The 12,031-nt window shown below is 41.2% G+C and overlaps 1 pseudogene; it reads left to right on the forward strand.

Moving 5' to 3' along the window:
- The first annotated feature begins 7,798 nt into the window (after positions 1 to 7,798).
- LOC112634206 lies at positions 7,799 to 10,548 on the forward strand (annotated as a pseudogene).
- Positions 10,549 to 12,031: the final 1,483 nt, after the last annotated feature.

Below are 12,031 nucleotides of genomic sequence, written 5' to 3' on the forward strand. Positions count from 1 at the left end.
GTTGGAGATTCCAGCACTTCTCTTGCAGGAGTTGATAGAAACAGCAAAAAATAAGTAAAGTATAGAGGTTTTGAAAAATACTATCAACCAACTTGACTCCATTGACAGTCATAGAACACTTCACCCAACAATAGGACATATATTATTCCCTATGCATATGGAACAATGATCATATAAACCATAATTTGGGCCATAAAACAATTATGAATTAACCTAAGAAGGCTAAAATAATACAAAATATGTTCTCTGACCACTATGGAATTAAACTATAAATCAGTAATTGAGAGATCTTAGGAAAATTCCCAAATATTTTACAAATTAAGCAACATACTTTCATATAACCCTGAGTCAAAAAAGAAATCACAGGGAAAGTTATGAAATACTTTGAACCAAGTAAAAATAGAAACATACCAAAATTTTGAGGATGCTGCCAAATCAGTGCTTAGAGGAAAAAACTAGAAAAGGAAGAACAAAAAAACCCAAAATAAGCACAAGGAAGGAAATAATAAGGACAAGAATAGAGACCAATAGAAAACAAACAAAAATAGAAGAAAATCAATGCAACTAAATCTGATGTTTTGAAAAGATTCATGCAATTGATAAAATTCTAGCCATATTTACTAGGAAGAAAAGAGAGAAGACAAGCTACCAATATGAAGAATAAGAGACTACAGGCTCTACAGTGGGAATAATAGGAGAGAGCATTATGAAAAACCTTTATGCCAATAAAGTTGGTAAATTAGATGAAATGGTCAGATTCTTTAACATACACAACCTATCAATGCTCACTAAAGAAAAAAAAAGCTCTGAATATCCATAAATCTACTAAAGAAATTGGATTCATAATATAAAAAACCTTTCCCTCAAAGAAAACTCCAGCCCCAGATAGTTTAATTAGTGAGTTCTGCCAAACATTTAAGAAAAAAAAAGATATGATTCTATAAAAACTCTTTCAAAAAATTGAATAGTAAAGAACACTTCTCAAATCATTTTATGAGGTTAGCATTATCTTTTTTTTTTGTTTTCCTGAGACGGCCTCTCACTCCGTTGCCGAGGCCAGAGTGCAGTGGCACAATCTCGGCTCACTGCCTCCTGGATTCAAGCGATTCCCCACCTCAGCCTCCCGAGCAGCTGGGACTGCAGGTGTGTGCCACCATGCCCAGCTGATTTTTGTATTTTTAGTAGAGATGGGGTTTCACCATGTTCATCAGGTTGCTTTCAAACTCCTGACCCCAGGTGATTCACCCACCTTGGCCTCCCAAATTGCTGGGATTACAGGCTCACGTGAGCCACCGCACCCAGCTGAGGTTAGCATTATCTTGATACCAAAACCAGAAAAACATGACAAGAAAAAAAAGTACTACAGCTCAATATCCAATATTGCTCACAAATATAGACATAAAAGAAAATTAATTGATTGGGAGGCTGAAACAAGAGAATTTCTTGAATCCAGGAGCTGAAGTCTAGCCTGGGCAACTTAGCAAGACTTCATACCTTAAAAAAAAACAAAAAAACAAAAAAGTTGGTCGGGCATGGTGGCTCACACCTGTAATCCCAGCACTTTGGGAGGCTGAGGCGGGTGGATCACTTGAGGTCAGGAGTTCAAGACAAGCCTGCCTAACATGGTGAAACCTTGTCTCTACTAAAATTACAAAAATTAGCTGGGCGTGGTGGTGCGCACCTGTAATACCAGCTACTCAGGAGGCTGAGGCAGGAGAATTGCTTAACTCCGGGAGGCTGAGGTTGTGGTGAGCTGTGGTCCCACCACTGTGCTCCAGCCTGGATGACTAAGCAAGACTTTGTTTCAAAATAAAAAAATACAAATACAAAAATTAGCCAGGCGTGGTAGCATGCATCTGTAGTCCCAGCTATTCAGGAGACTGGGGCATGAGAATCACTTGAACCTGGGAGGCAGAGGTTGCAGTGAATTGAGACTGCACTGCTGCACTCCGGCATGGGCAACCGAGCAAGACTGTGTCTCAAAAAACAAAAACAAAAACAAAAACATAAAAATGTAGAGACAGGGTTTCACCACGTTGCCCAGGCTGTTCTCAAACTCCTGGGCTCAAAGAATCCACCCGTCTCAGCCTTCTAAACTGCTGGGATTACAGGTGTGAGCCATGGTGCCCAGCCCTCAGCATTTTTTTTTTTTTTTTGAGACAGTCTTGATCTGTTGACCAGGCTAGAGTGCAGTGGTGTGATCTCGGCTCACTGCAACCTCCACCTCCCAGATTCAAGCAATTCTCCTGCTTCAGCCTCCCAAGTAGCTGGGACTATAGGCACCTGCCACCACGCCCAGCTAATTTTTGTATTTTTTGTAGAGATGGAGTTTCAACATGTTGGCCAGGCTGGTCTCGGACTCCTGACCTCAAATGATCCACCCACCTTGGCCTCTCAAAGTGCTGGGATTACAGGTGTGAGCCACCGCGCCCGACCCATTTGCATTCTTAAAGAAAAGTAATTCCAACCAAGAATTTCATATCCTGCCAAACTAAACTTCATAATTGGGCCGGGCGCAGTGGCTCATGTCTATAATCCCAGCACTTTACCGTCCCGGCCAACATGGTGAAACTATGTCTCTACTAAAAATACAAAAATTAGCTGAGCATAGTGGCATGCACCTGTAGTCCCAGCTACTTGGGAGGCTGAGGCAGGAGAATCGCTTGAACTTGGGAGGCAGAGGTTGCAGCGACCTGAGATTGTGCCACTGCACTCCAGCATGATGACAGAGTGAAACTCCATCTCAAAATAAATAAATAAAATAAATAAACTTCATAATTGAAGGAGAAATAAAAGCTTTTCCAGACAAGCAAGTGCTAAGGGAATTTATTACCACTAAACTAGCCTTACAAGAGATCCTTAAGGGAGTTCTTAACATGGAAATAAAAGAACAATACCTGCTACCACAAAAATACACTTAAGTGCATAGCTGACAGATTCTATAAAGCAACTGCATAATAGAAACTACAAAGCAACCAGCTAATAACTTCATGATAGGATCAAAACCTCACATATCAATATTAACCTTGAATGTAAACAGTCTAAATGGCCCACTTAAAAGGCACAGAGCTGCAAGTTGGATGAAAAAAGCAAGACTTGCCTGTCTGCTGTCTTCAAGAGGCCCATGTCACACATAATGATACCAACAGGCTCAACATAAAGGGTTGGAGAAAGATCACACAAATGGAAAACAAAAAAGAGCAAGGGTCACTATTCTTAGATAAAACAGACTTTAATCCAACAAAGTCTTTTTTTTTTTTTTTTAAAAAAAGGACAAAGAATGGCATCACATAATGATAAAGGAAGCTTGTCCAACCTGTGACCCATGGGCTGCATGCGGCCCAGGACAGCTTTGAATGCAGCCCAACACAAATTCATAAACTGTCTTAAAACATTATGAGGTTTTTTAATGATTTTTTTTTTTTTTTTAGCTCATCAGCTATTGTTAGTGTTAGCGCATTTTCTGTTTGAGCCAAGACAATTCTTCTTCCAGTGTGCTCCAGGGAAGCCAAAAGATTGGACGTCCCTTTCAGATAAAGGATTCAATTCAACAAGAAGACTTAACTATTCTAAATATATATGCACCCAACATTGGAGCACCTAGATTCATAAAACAAGTATTTCTAGACCTACAAAAAGACATAGACAACCACACAATAATATTGGGAGACTTGAACACCCCAATGACAGCATTAGACAGATCATCAAGGCAAAATACTAACAAAAAAATTCAGGACTTAAATTCGACACTTGACCAATTGGCCCTAATAGACATTTACAGAATACTCCAACCATCAACCTCAGAATATACATTCTTCTCATCTGAACACAGTACGCACTCCAAGATCAACCACATACTTGGCCATAAAGCAAGTCTCAATAAACTCAAAAAAATCAAAATCATGCCAACCATATTCTCAGACCACAGTGGAATAAAAATAGAAATCAAAACAAGAAGATCTTCAAAACCACACAATTACACAGAAATTAAACAACTTACTCCTGAATGACTTTTGGGTAAGCCATAAAATTAAGGCAGAAATCAAAATATTCTTTGAACTAAATGAAAACATTCCAAGAGGCACGTTTATAGCACTAAATGCCTACCTCAAAAAGTTAGATCTCGGCCAGGTGTGGTGGCTCACGCCTGTAATCCCAGCACTTTGGGAGGCCCAGGTGGGTGGATCACGAGGTCAGGAGATCAAGACCATCTTGGCTAATATGGTGAAACCCTGTCTCTACTAAAAATACAAAAAATTAGCTGGGCGTGGTGGCAGGCGCCTGTAGTCCCAGCTACTCGGGAGGCTGAGGCAGGAGAATGGCATGAACCCGGGAGGCAGAACTTGCAGTAAGCCCAGATCCCGCCACTGCACTCCAGCCTGGATGACAGAGCAAGACTCCATCTCAAAAAAAAAAAAAAAAAAAAAATTAGATCTCAAATTGGTTGGGTGCAGTGGCTCATGCCTGTAATCCCAGAACTTTGGGAGGCCAAGGCGGGCGGATCACTTGAACTTAAGAGTTCAGACCAGCCTAGGCAACATGGAAAAACCCCATCTCTACAAAATATACAAAACTTAGCGAGGCATGGTGGCACGTACCTGTAGTTCCAGCTACTTGGGAGGCTGAGGCAGGAGGATCACTGAGTCCAGGGAGGTCAAGGCTGCAGTGAGCTGTGATCACGCCACTGCACTCCAGCCTGGGTGACAGAGTGAGACCTTGTCTCGAAAAACCAAAAAACAAAACAAAAAACCAAAATAAAACAGAACTGGCCGGGTGTGGTGGCTCACACCCATAATCCTAGCACTTTGGGAGGCCCTGGTGGGTGGATCACCTGAGGTCAGGAGTTCAAAACCAGCCTGGCCAACATGGTGAAATCCCGTCTCTACTAAAAATACAAAACATTAGCCAGACATGGCAGCGGGTGGCTATAATCCCAGCTATTTGGGAGGCTGAGGCAGGAGAATCGCTTGAATCTGGGAGGTGGAGGTTGCAGTGAGCCGAGATTGTGCCATTGCACTCCAGCCTGGGCAACAAGGGTAAAACTCTGTCTCAAAAAATAAAAAAATTAAAAAACAAAACAAAACAGAACTACCATTCAACCCAGCAATCCCATTACTGGGTATATACCCAAAAGAAAATAAATCGTTTTACCAAAAAGACACCTGCACTCATATCCACCACAGTGCCATTCACAATAGCAAAAACATGGAATCAACTCAATTCCATGATATGACCATCAACAGTGTTTGGGATAAAGAAAATGTGGTCCATACACACCATGGAATACTAGATAGCCATAAAAAAGAATGAAACAATGTCCTTTGCAACAACATGGATGCAGCTGGAGGCCATTATCCTAAGCAAATTAATGCAAGAATAGAAAACCAAATACCATGTGTTCTCACTTATAAGTGGGAGCTAAACATTGGATACTTATGGCCAGAAAGATGGCAACAAAAGACACTGGGGCGTACCGGAAGCAGGAGGGAGAAAAGGAGGAAAGGGCTGAAAAACTAACTATTGGGCATTATGCTCAGTTTCTGGGTGATGGGATCAATCATGCCCCCAACTGCAACATTCACGCAATATACCCATGCAGCAAACCTGCACACGGACCCCCAGAGTCTGAAGTAAAAGTTGTGGGAGCTAAGCTATGAGGACACAAAGGCATAAGAATGATACAGCGGACTTTGGGGACTCAGGGAAAGAGTAGGGGAGGGTGAGGGATAAAAGACTACACATTGGGTACAGTGTACACTGCTCGGGTGATGGGTGCACTTAAATCTCAGAAATCACCACTAAAGAACTTACTTATATAACCAAACATGATCTGTTTCCCAAAAACTTACTGAAATTTTTAAAAATTAAAAAAAATTAGGATCACAACTACAAATGGAAAAAAAAAAAGCTGAAATTATTTAAAAACAACAACAAAAGAAAATGAATTGAAAGGTACTGACTAGAATAAAAAGTATTTGCAAACATGTATTTGATAAAGGAGTTGTATCCAGAATATATAAAGAGCTACTATAACTCAACAAGAAGACAAACAACCCAAGATTCAAATACACACATCACGAAAGAAGTTATACAAATGGGCTGGGCACAATGGCTCAGGCCTGTAATCCTAGTACTTTGGGAGGCTGACGTGGGTGGATCATGAGGTCAGTAGTTTGAGACCAGCCTGACCAATATAGTGAAACTCCATCTCTACTAAAAATACAATAATTAGCCGGGTGTGGTGGCATGCGCCTGTAGTTCCAGCTACTTGGGAGGCTGAGGCAGGAGGATCACTTGAGTCCAGGGAAGTCAAGACTGCAGTGAGCTGTGATCGTACCACTGCACTCCAGCCCAGGTGACAGAGCAAGACTGTCTCAAGAAAAAAAAAAAAAAAGAAAATATATAAATGGCGAATAAGCACGTAAAAAGATTCTCAACTTACTAGTCATTGCATTAGGGAAATGCAAGTTAAAACCATGAGATCCCAACTCTGATAAGAATGAGTCAGATGATAAAAAGTGTGACAATACCAAGTGTTGAGGAAGATGTTGGGAAAGTGAAACCCCCATATGGTGTATTGCCGGTGGGAATGTACAGCCACTTTGGAAAAGAGTTTGGCAGGTTTTTTTTTTTTTTTGAGATGGAGTCTCGCTCTGTTGCCCAGGCTGGAGTGCAGTAGCACGATCTCAGCTCACTGTAAGCTCCGCCTCCTGGGTTCATGCCATGCTCCTGCCTCAGCCTCCCAAGTAGCTGGGACTACAGGCGCCTGCCACCACGCCTGGCTAATTTTTTTGTATTTTTAGTAGAGACAGGGTTTCACCGTGTGTTAGCCAGGATGGTCTTGATCTCCTGACCTCGTGATCCGCCTGCCTCGGTCTCCCAAAGTGCTGGGATTATAGGCGTGAGCCACTGCACCTGGCTGGCAGGTTTTTTTAATTTTAATTTTAATTTTTTGAGATGTAGTCTCGCTCTTGTCGCACAGGCTGGAGTGCAGTGGCACGATCTCAGCTCACTGCAACCTCTGCCTCCCAGGTTCAAGTGATTCTCCTTCCTCAGCCTCCTGAGTAGCTGGGATTACAGGCATGCACCACCATACCTGGCTAATTTTTGTATTTTTAGTAGAGACGGGTTTCACCATGTTGGCTGGGCTAGTCTCGAACTCCTGACCTCAGATGATTCACCTGCCTCGGCCTTCCAAAGTGCTGGGATTACAGGCGTGAGCCACTGTACCCAGCCAGCAGGTTTTTAAAAAAATATGCATTAGCATATAGCCCAGCAATCCCACTCCTAAGCATTTAAATATTTATTATAAAACATATGTCCACACATAAATCTATACAGAAGTATTGATAAACCTGAAAACAACCCAAACACAACAGTCCATCAACTGGCGAATGGATAAACAAATTGTAGTATGTCCGTGTGATGAAATATACCACTTCACATGACAAAGGAATGAACTACTGACACATGCAATGACATGGAAAATTTCAAAAGCATTATACTAATGAAAGAAGACAGACACAAACTCCTACAAACTATATAATTCCACTTATATGAAATTCTAGGAAGGCAAAACAATAGTGATAGAAACCAGATCAGTAGATGCCAGAAGCCAGGTTAGAAGAGAGGAGACTGACAGCAAAGGGGCACAAAGGTGTTTGAGTAAAGGAATGATGATGGTGATGGTCACATGACTGGATACATCTGTGAAAATTCATTGTATTGTACATTTAAAATTGCTGAATTGTATTATATGTAAATTATACCTCAATAAAGTTGATTTTTTAAAAATGCAATGTTTTGTAATGCTCAAGACTGTGGAGGGATTGTGGGTAGCCAGGGCAAAGGGCTAGCAATTAGGAAGGTACTGGAAGGTGTTAGGAAATAATTCTTCCTCCTTTGTCAGTGGTGAGTCTCCTTTATTTGCATACCCTTTTCCCCTGAGACTGGGATGCTCCCTTTGTAGACATAAGTCCTTCTTAGCCCCTCTCACGTGAGCAGATTGCTGGCCTGTTACAACACCTTCACCACAGTACAAAGGCCATAGTTTGGTGATCACTAGCCCGGGAGAGATGTTTACAAACTTTAAGACAAACAAACAAACAAACAAACAAAAAATCACCCAACCCCTTCTCAAGCAAAGCTTTATGCAGACCCTCACTAACCAAAACAAAAGCAATATTTTGGCCAGACATGGTGGCTAACGACTATAATCGCAGCACTTTGGGAGGCCAGGGCAGGCAGACAGCTTGAGCCCAGAAGTTTGAGACCAGCCTGGGCAAAATGGTGAAACCCCATCTCTACAAAAAATACAAAAATTAGGCAGTGTGGTAATACATGCCTGTAGACCCAGCTACTCAGGAGGCTGAGGTGGAAGGATCACCTGAGCCTGGAGGCAGAGGCTACAAGTGAGCCGAGGCCACACCACTGCACTTTAGCCTGGGTCTCAGAATGAGACCCTGTCTCAAAAAAAAGCAATATTTTATTAGTACACATTTACATTATAAGCTTAATTTCATGATATCTTTCTATTATAAAGTCATTTAATGTCAACAAGCCTATTTTTCATGAACCCAGAAATTTGATATTCATATGTATATTTTTAAACTACTGTTTTAAAACCAGTTAAAATATACTTAAAGTTTCTGGGTAAAAAATGGTAGATTGAACATGATCATCCAAATTTGTCCACTGAAAACCCATGTAGCAAAGGGATTTTTAAAAGCATAAATCCATAAGGACAGGGAAACGGGAAAAGAGACAAGAGCAAAATATTTTCAGAAGTGGAAACCAGATGGATGAGAGGTTACTCACTTACACTAGAGAAGGATAGATCCTAAGGCAGTGGCAGAACTATATGGCAAACGGAATTGGTTGTGCCAGACCAGAGATGGGCAGTCTCCTCTGTCTGACCACCCTGAGAAGGAAAACCTAGGAATGCTGACACCAGAAGTTCCCAGCCAGATCACTGTGCAAAGAAGCTCATGACTGAACGGGCGCGGTGGCTCATGCCTGTAATCCCAGCACTTTGGGAGGCTGAGGTGGGCAGATCACCAGGTCAGGGGATCGAGACCATCCTGGCCAACATGGTGAAACCCTGTCTCTACTAAAAATACAAAAATTAGCTGGGCGTGGTGGCACGTGCCTGTAATCCCAGCTACTCGAGAGGCTGAGACAGGAGAATTGCTTGAACCGGGGAGGCGGAAGTTGCAGTGAGCTAAGATCGCGCCATTGCACTCCAGCCTGGCAACAGAGCAAGATTCCGTCTGAAAAAAATAAAAATAAAAAAAGAAGCTCATGACTGACAAGCCCATCCATCTACCACCTGAACAGAGAACAAAAGCTTCCAGTCAGCTTTTAGGTGACCGACCCATCCTTAAGTGTGAGCAGACAACCAAGGTTTCTAAGACCTCCAAGAAAAGAATCTAATATAGAAGACAGAGACCAAAACAACAGAAAAAGAAATTTGGAGCAGCGATTATGCAGAGAAACAAAAATGACAGAACTATCAGTAACAGCTTCTGAGATAAGATAACCCTGAAATAAAATATGCTATAAAAAGAACAATTCAGATAATAAAAATAAAGTGAAAGTGATTAAAACCTTTAAAAGATGGAAAAACTCAGAAGAAGAATAGGAAGATAAAGTGGAGGAAATCTCTCAGAAAATGAAGTAAAAAAGATGCAAAGCTAGAGAGAAAAATAAGAAATTAGAAAGACCAGTTCAACAGGTCCGTCATCCAAGTAATAGGAGATCAAAAAGAAAGAATAGAGAAAATAGGAAGAAATCACCAATAGGATAATTCAAGATTATTCCCCAAAAGTGAGGGGCACTGAGTGCCCAGCACAATGGAAGATAGTAGCCACTCACCAAGACATATCACTGCAATTTCAGAACACTGGAAACAAGTTCAGAGAGGGGGAAAGTCACCTAGAAAGGACAAGGAATTAAAAGGCTTCAGACTTCTCATTCTGCACAGAAGTGTCAGAAGCTAGAAGACCATGTAGCGATGCCTTCATAATTCTGAAGGAATTCAGTACCCAGCCAAACAACCAAATCCAAGGGTCACAGTTGAAAAATGACAACAGCAAACATGCAAAATTCCACAATAATTTACTCTTCCCTTTCTCAGGAAGCTTCTGGATGATGGTCTCCTCCAAAAAGCAGGAGTATTACAAATCAAGAAAAACACGGGCACAGGTGCGGATCAGAAGCGTGAGGGGGTTTTCTCGCTCTAGGGAGATTATTCAAGCAATCACTGTGTCAACAGACACAAATGTTTCCCTTTCTAAATATGATGAAGATCAGGGATCCAAACTTATTTGAAAAGCTAAAGAGGCACCATTCATCCCCACTGGAATGGCAGGTTTTGCAGCAATTGTTGCATATGGATTATACAAATTGAAGAGCAGAGGAAATACTAAAATGTTGCATCATCTGATCCACATGTGTGTGGCAGCCCAAGGCTTTGTTGAAGGAGCAATGACTGTTGGTATGGGCTATTATTCCATGTATCGGGAAATCTGGGCAAAACCTACACCTTAGAAGAGATGCTATCTTGGTCTTGTTGGAGGAGTTTGCTTTAGTTAGACATCTTTTTTTTTTTTGAGATGGAGTCTCGCTCTGTTGCCCAGACTGGAGTACAGTGGCACAATCTCACTCACTGCAACCTCTACCTCCCGAGTTCAAGCGATTCTCCTGCCTCAGCCTCCTGAGTAGCTGGGATTACAGGTGCTCGCCACCACGCCCAGCTAATTTTTGTATTTTTTTTTTTAGTAGAGACAGGGTTTCACCACATTGGCAGGTTGGTCTCATACTCCTAACCTCAGGTGATCCACCCACCTCGGCCTCCCAAAGTGCTGGGATTACAGGCATGAGCCACCGCGCCCACATCTCATTATTGAAGCTACATATTAATGCTGAAAATAAACTATTCGAGTGGGTTCAGCTGATAACACGGCATTGTGAATACTGGCCTCCTTTCTTGCAGGCTTGATTTGCCTGGTGACTGAATTACTAGTGACTAGTTTACTAACTAGGTCATTCAGGAGAGCCAAATTAATACAAAAGAAACATGTCATCTAAATGATGGTGTTGAAATGTCCACCTTCTTAAACTGTTAAGATAAAATTAGTTCTAAAGAAGATAGCAAACCAACCCTGAAGTACTCCCAGTTTGCTCTAGAATCTTGCATGTTTTGGATGTTATATGAGTCCTATTTGCCCCAGTTAATTTAACTTTTTTCTGCCTGTCTTGTGGACTGGCTGGCTCTTTTAGAACTCTGTCAAAAAGGTGCATGGAATATAACTTGTAAAACCTCCCACAGCTGAAAGTATATATGTGTATATGTTTAAATCAAATCTAGAAAGCTTCCAATAGAGCTGCATAGTCATAGTATGTATTGAAGAATCATAACTGTAAACATGAGAATAACTTATGGATTCTAGTTTAGTTCTTTTGTAACTGTAGATATCTATATTTGCTGCTGTAATATAAGAATAATTTTTAAATGTCATCTTGAAACAGAAACATGTATTTCAAGCACTCATGCAAAGGTAACTGAAGAATACTTTTTAAATGTGTACATTATTTTCTCCATAAGAATTGTAAACGTTAAACTAAACATATTAACTATAATGGAATTGATTAATGATTTATAAGCAAGCTGGTTTGAACAGACATTATACACATGCTTTTCTATACTACAGAATGCCATTACACTTGTTAAATTCTCTTGTCTAGCCTGAATTTACATTCCATGCTGACAACATGGTATATGTATTGTTATAAAAATAAGTGACCATGTCAAAAAAAATAAAAGAAAAGAAAAACATAGAATATGGCAAATAAAAATCCCACAGAAGTGTGAGGCAGCCAGGCAAAGTGACTCACGCCTGTAATCCCAACACTTTGCCAGGTCGAGGCAGGCAGATCACTTGAGCTCAGGAGTTCAAGTCCAGCGTGGCTAGCATGGTGAAACCCTGTCTCTACTAAAAATACAAAAGTTAGCCGGATGTGGTGGTGCACG

This window comes from Theropithecus gelada, chromosome 11 (assembly GCF_003255815.1).
Source record: "Theropithecus gelada isolate Dixy chromosome 11, Tgel_1.0, whole genome shotgun sequence".
In the NCBI taxonomy this organism is placed as follows: Eukaryota; Metazoa; Chordata; class Mammalia; order Primates; family Cercopithecidae; genus Theropithecus; species Theropithecus gelada.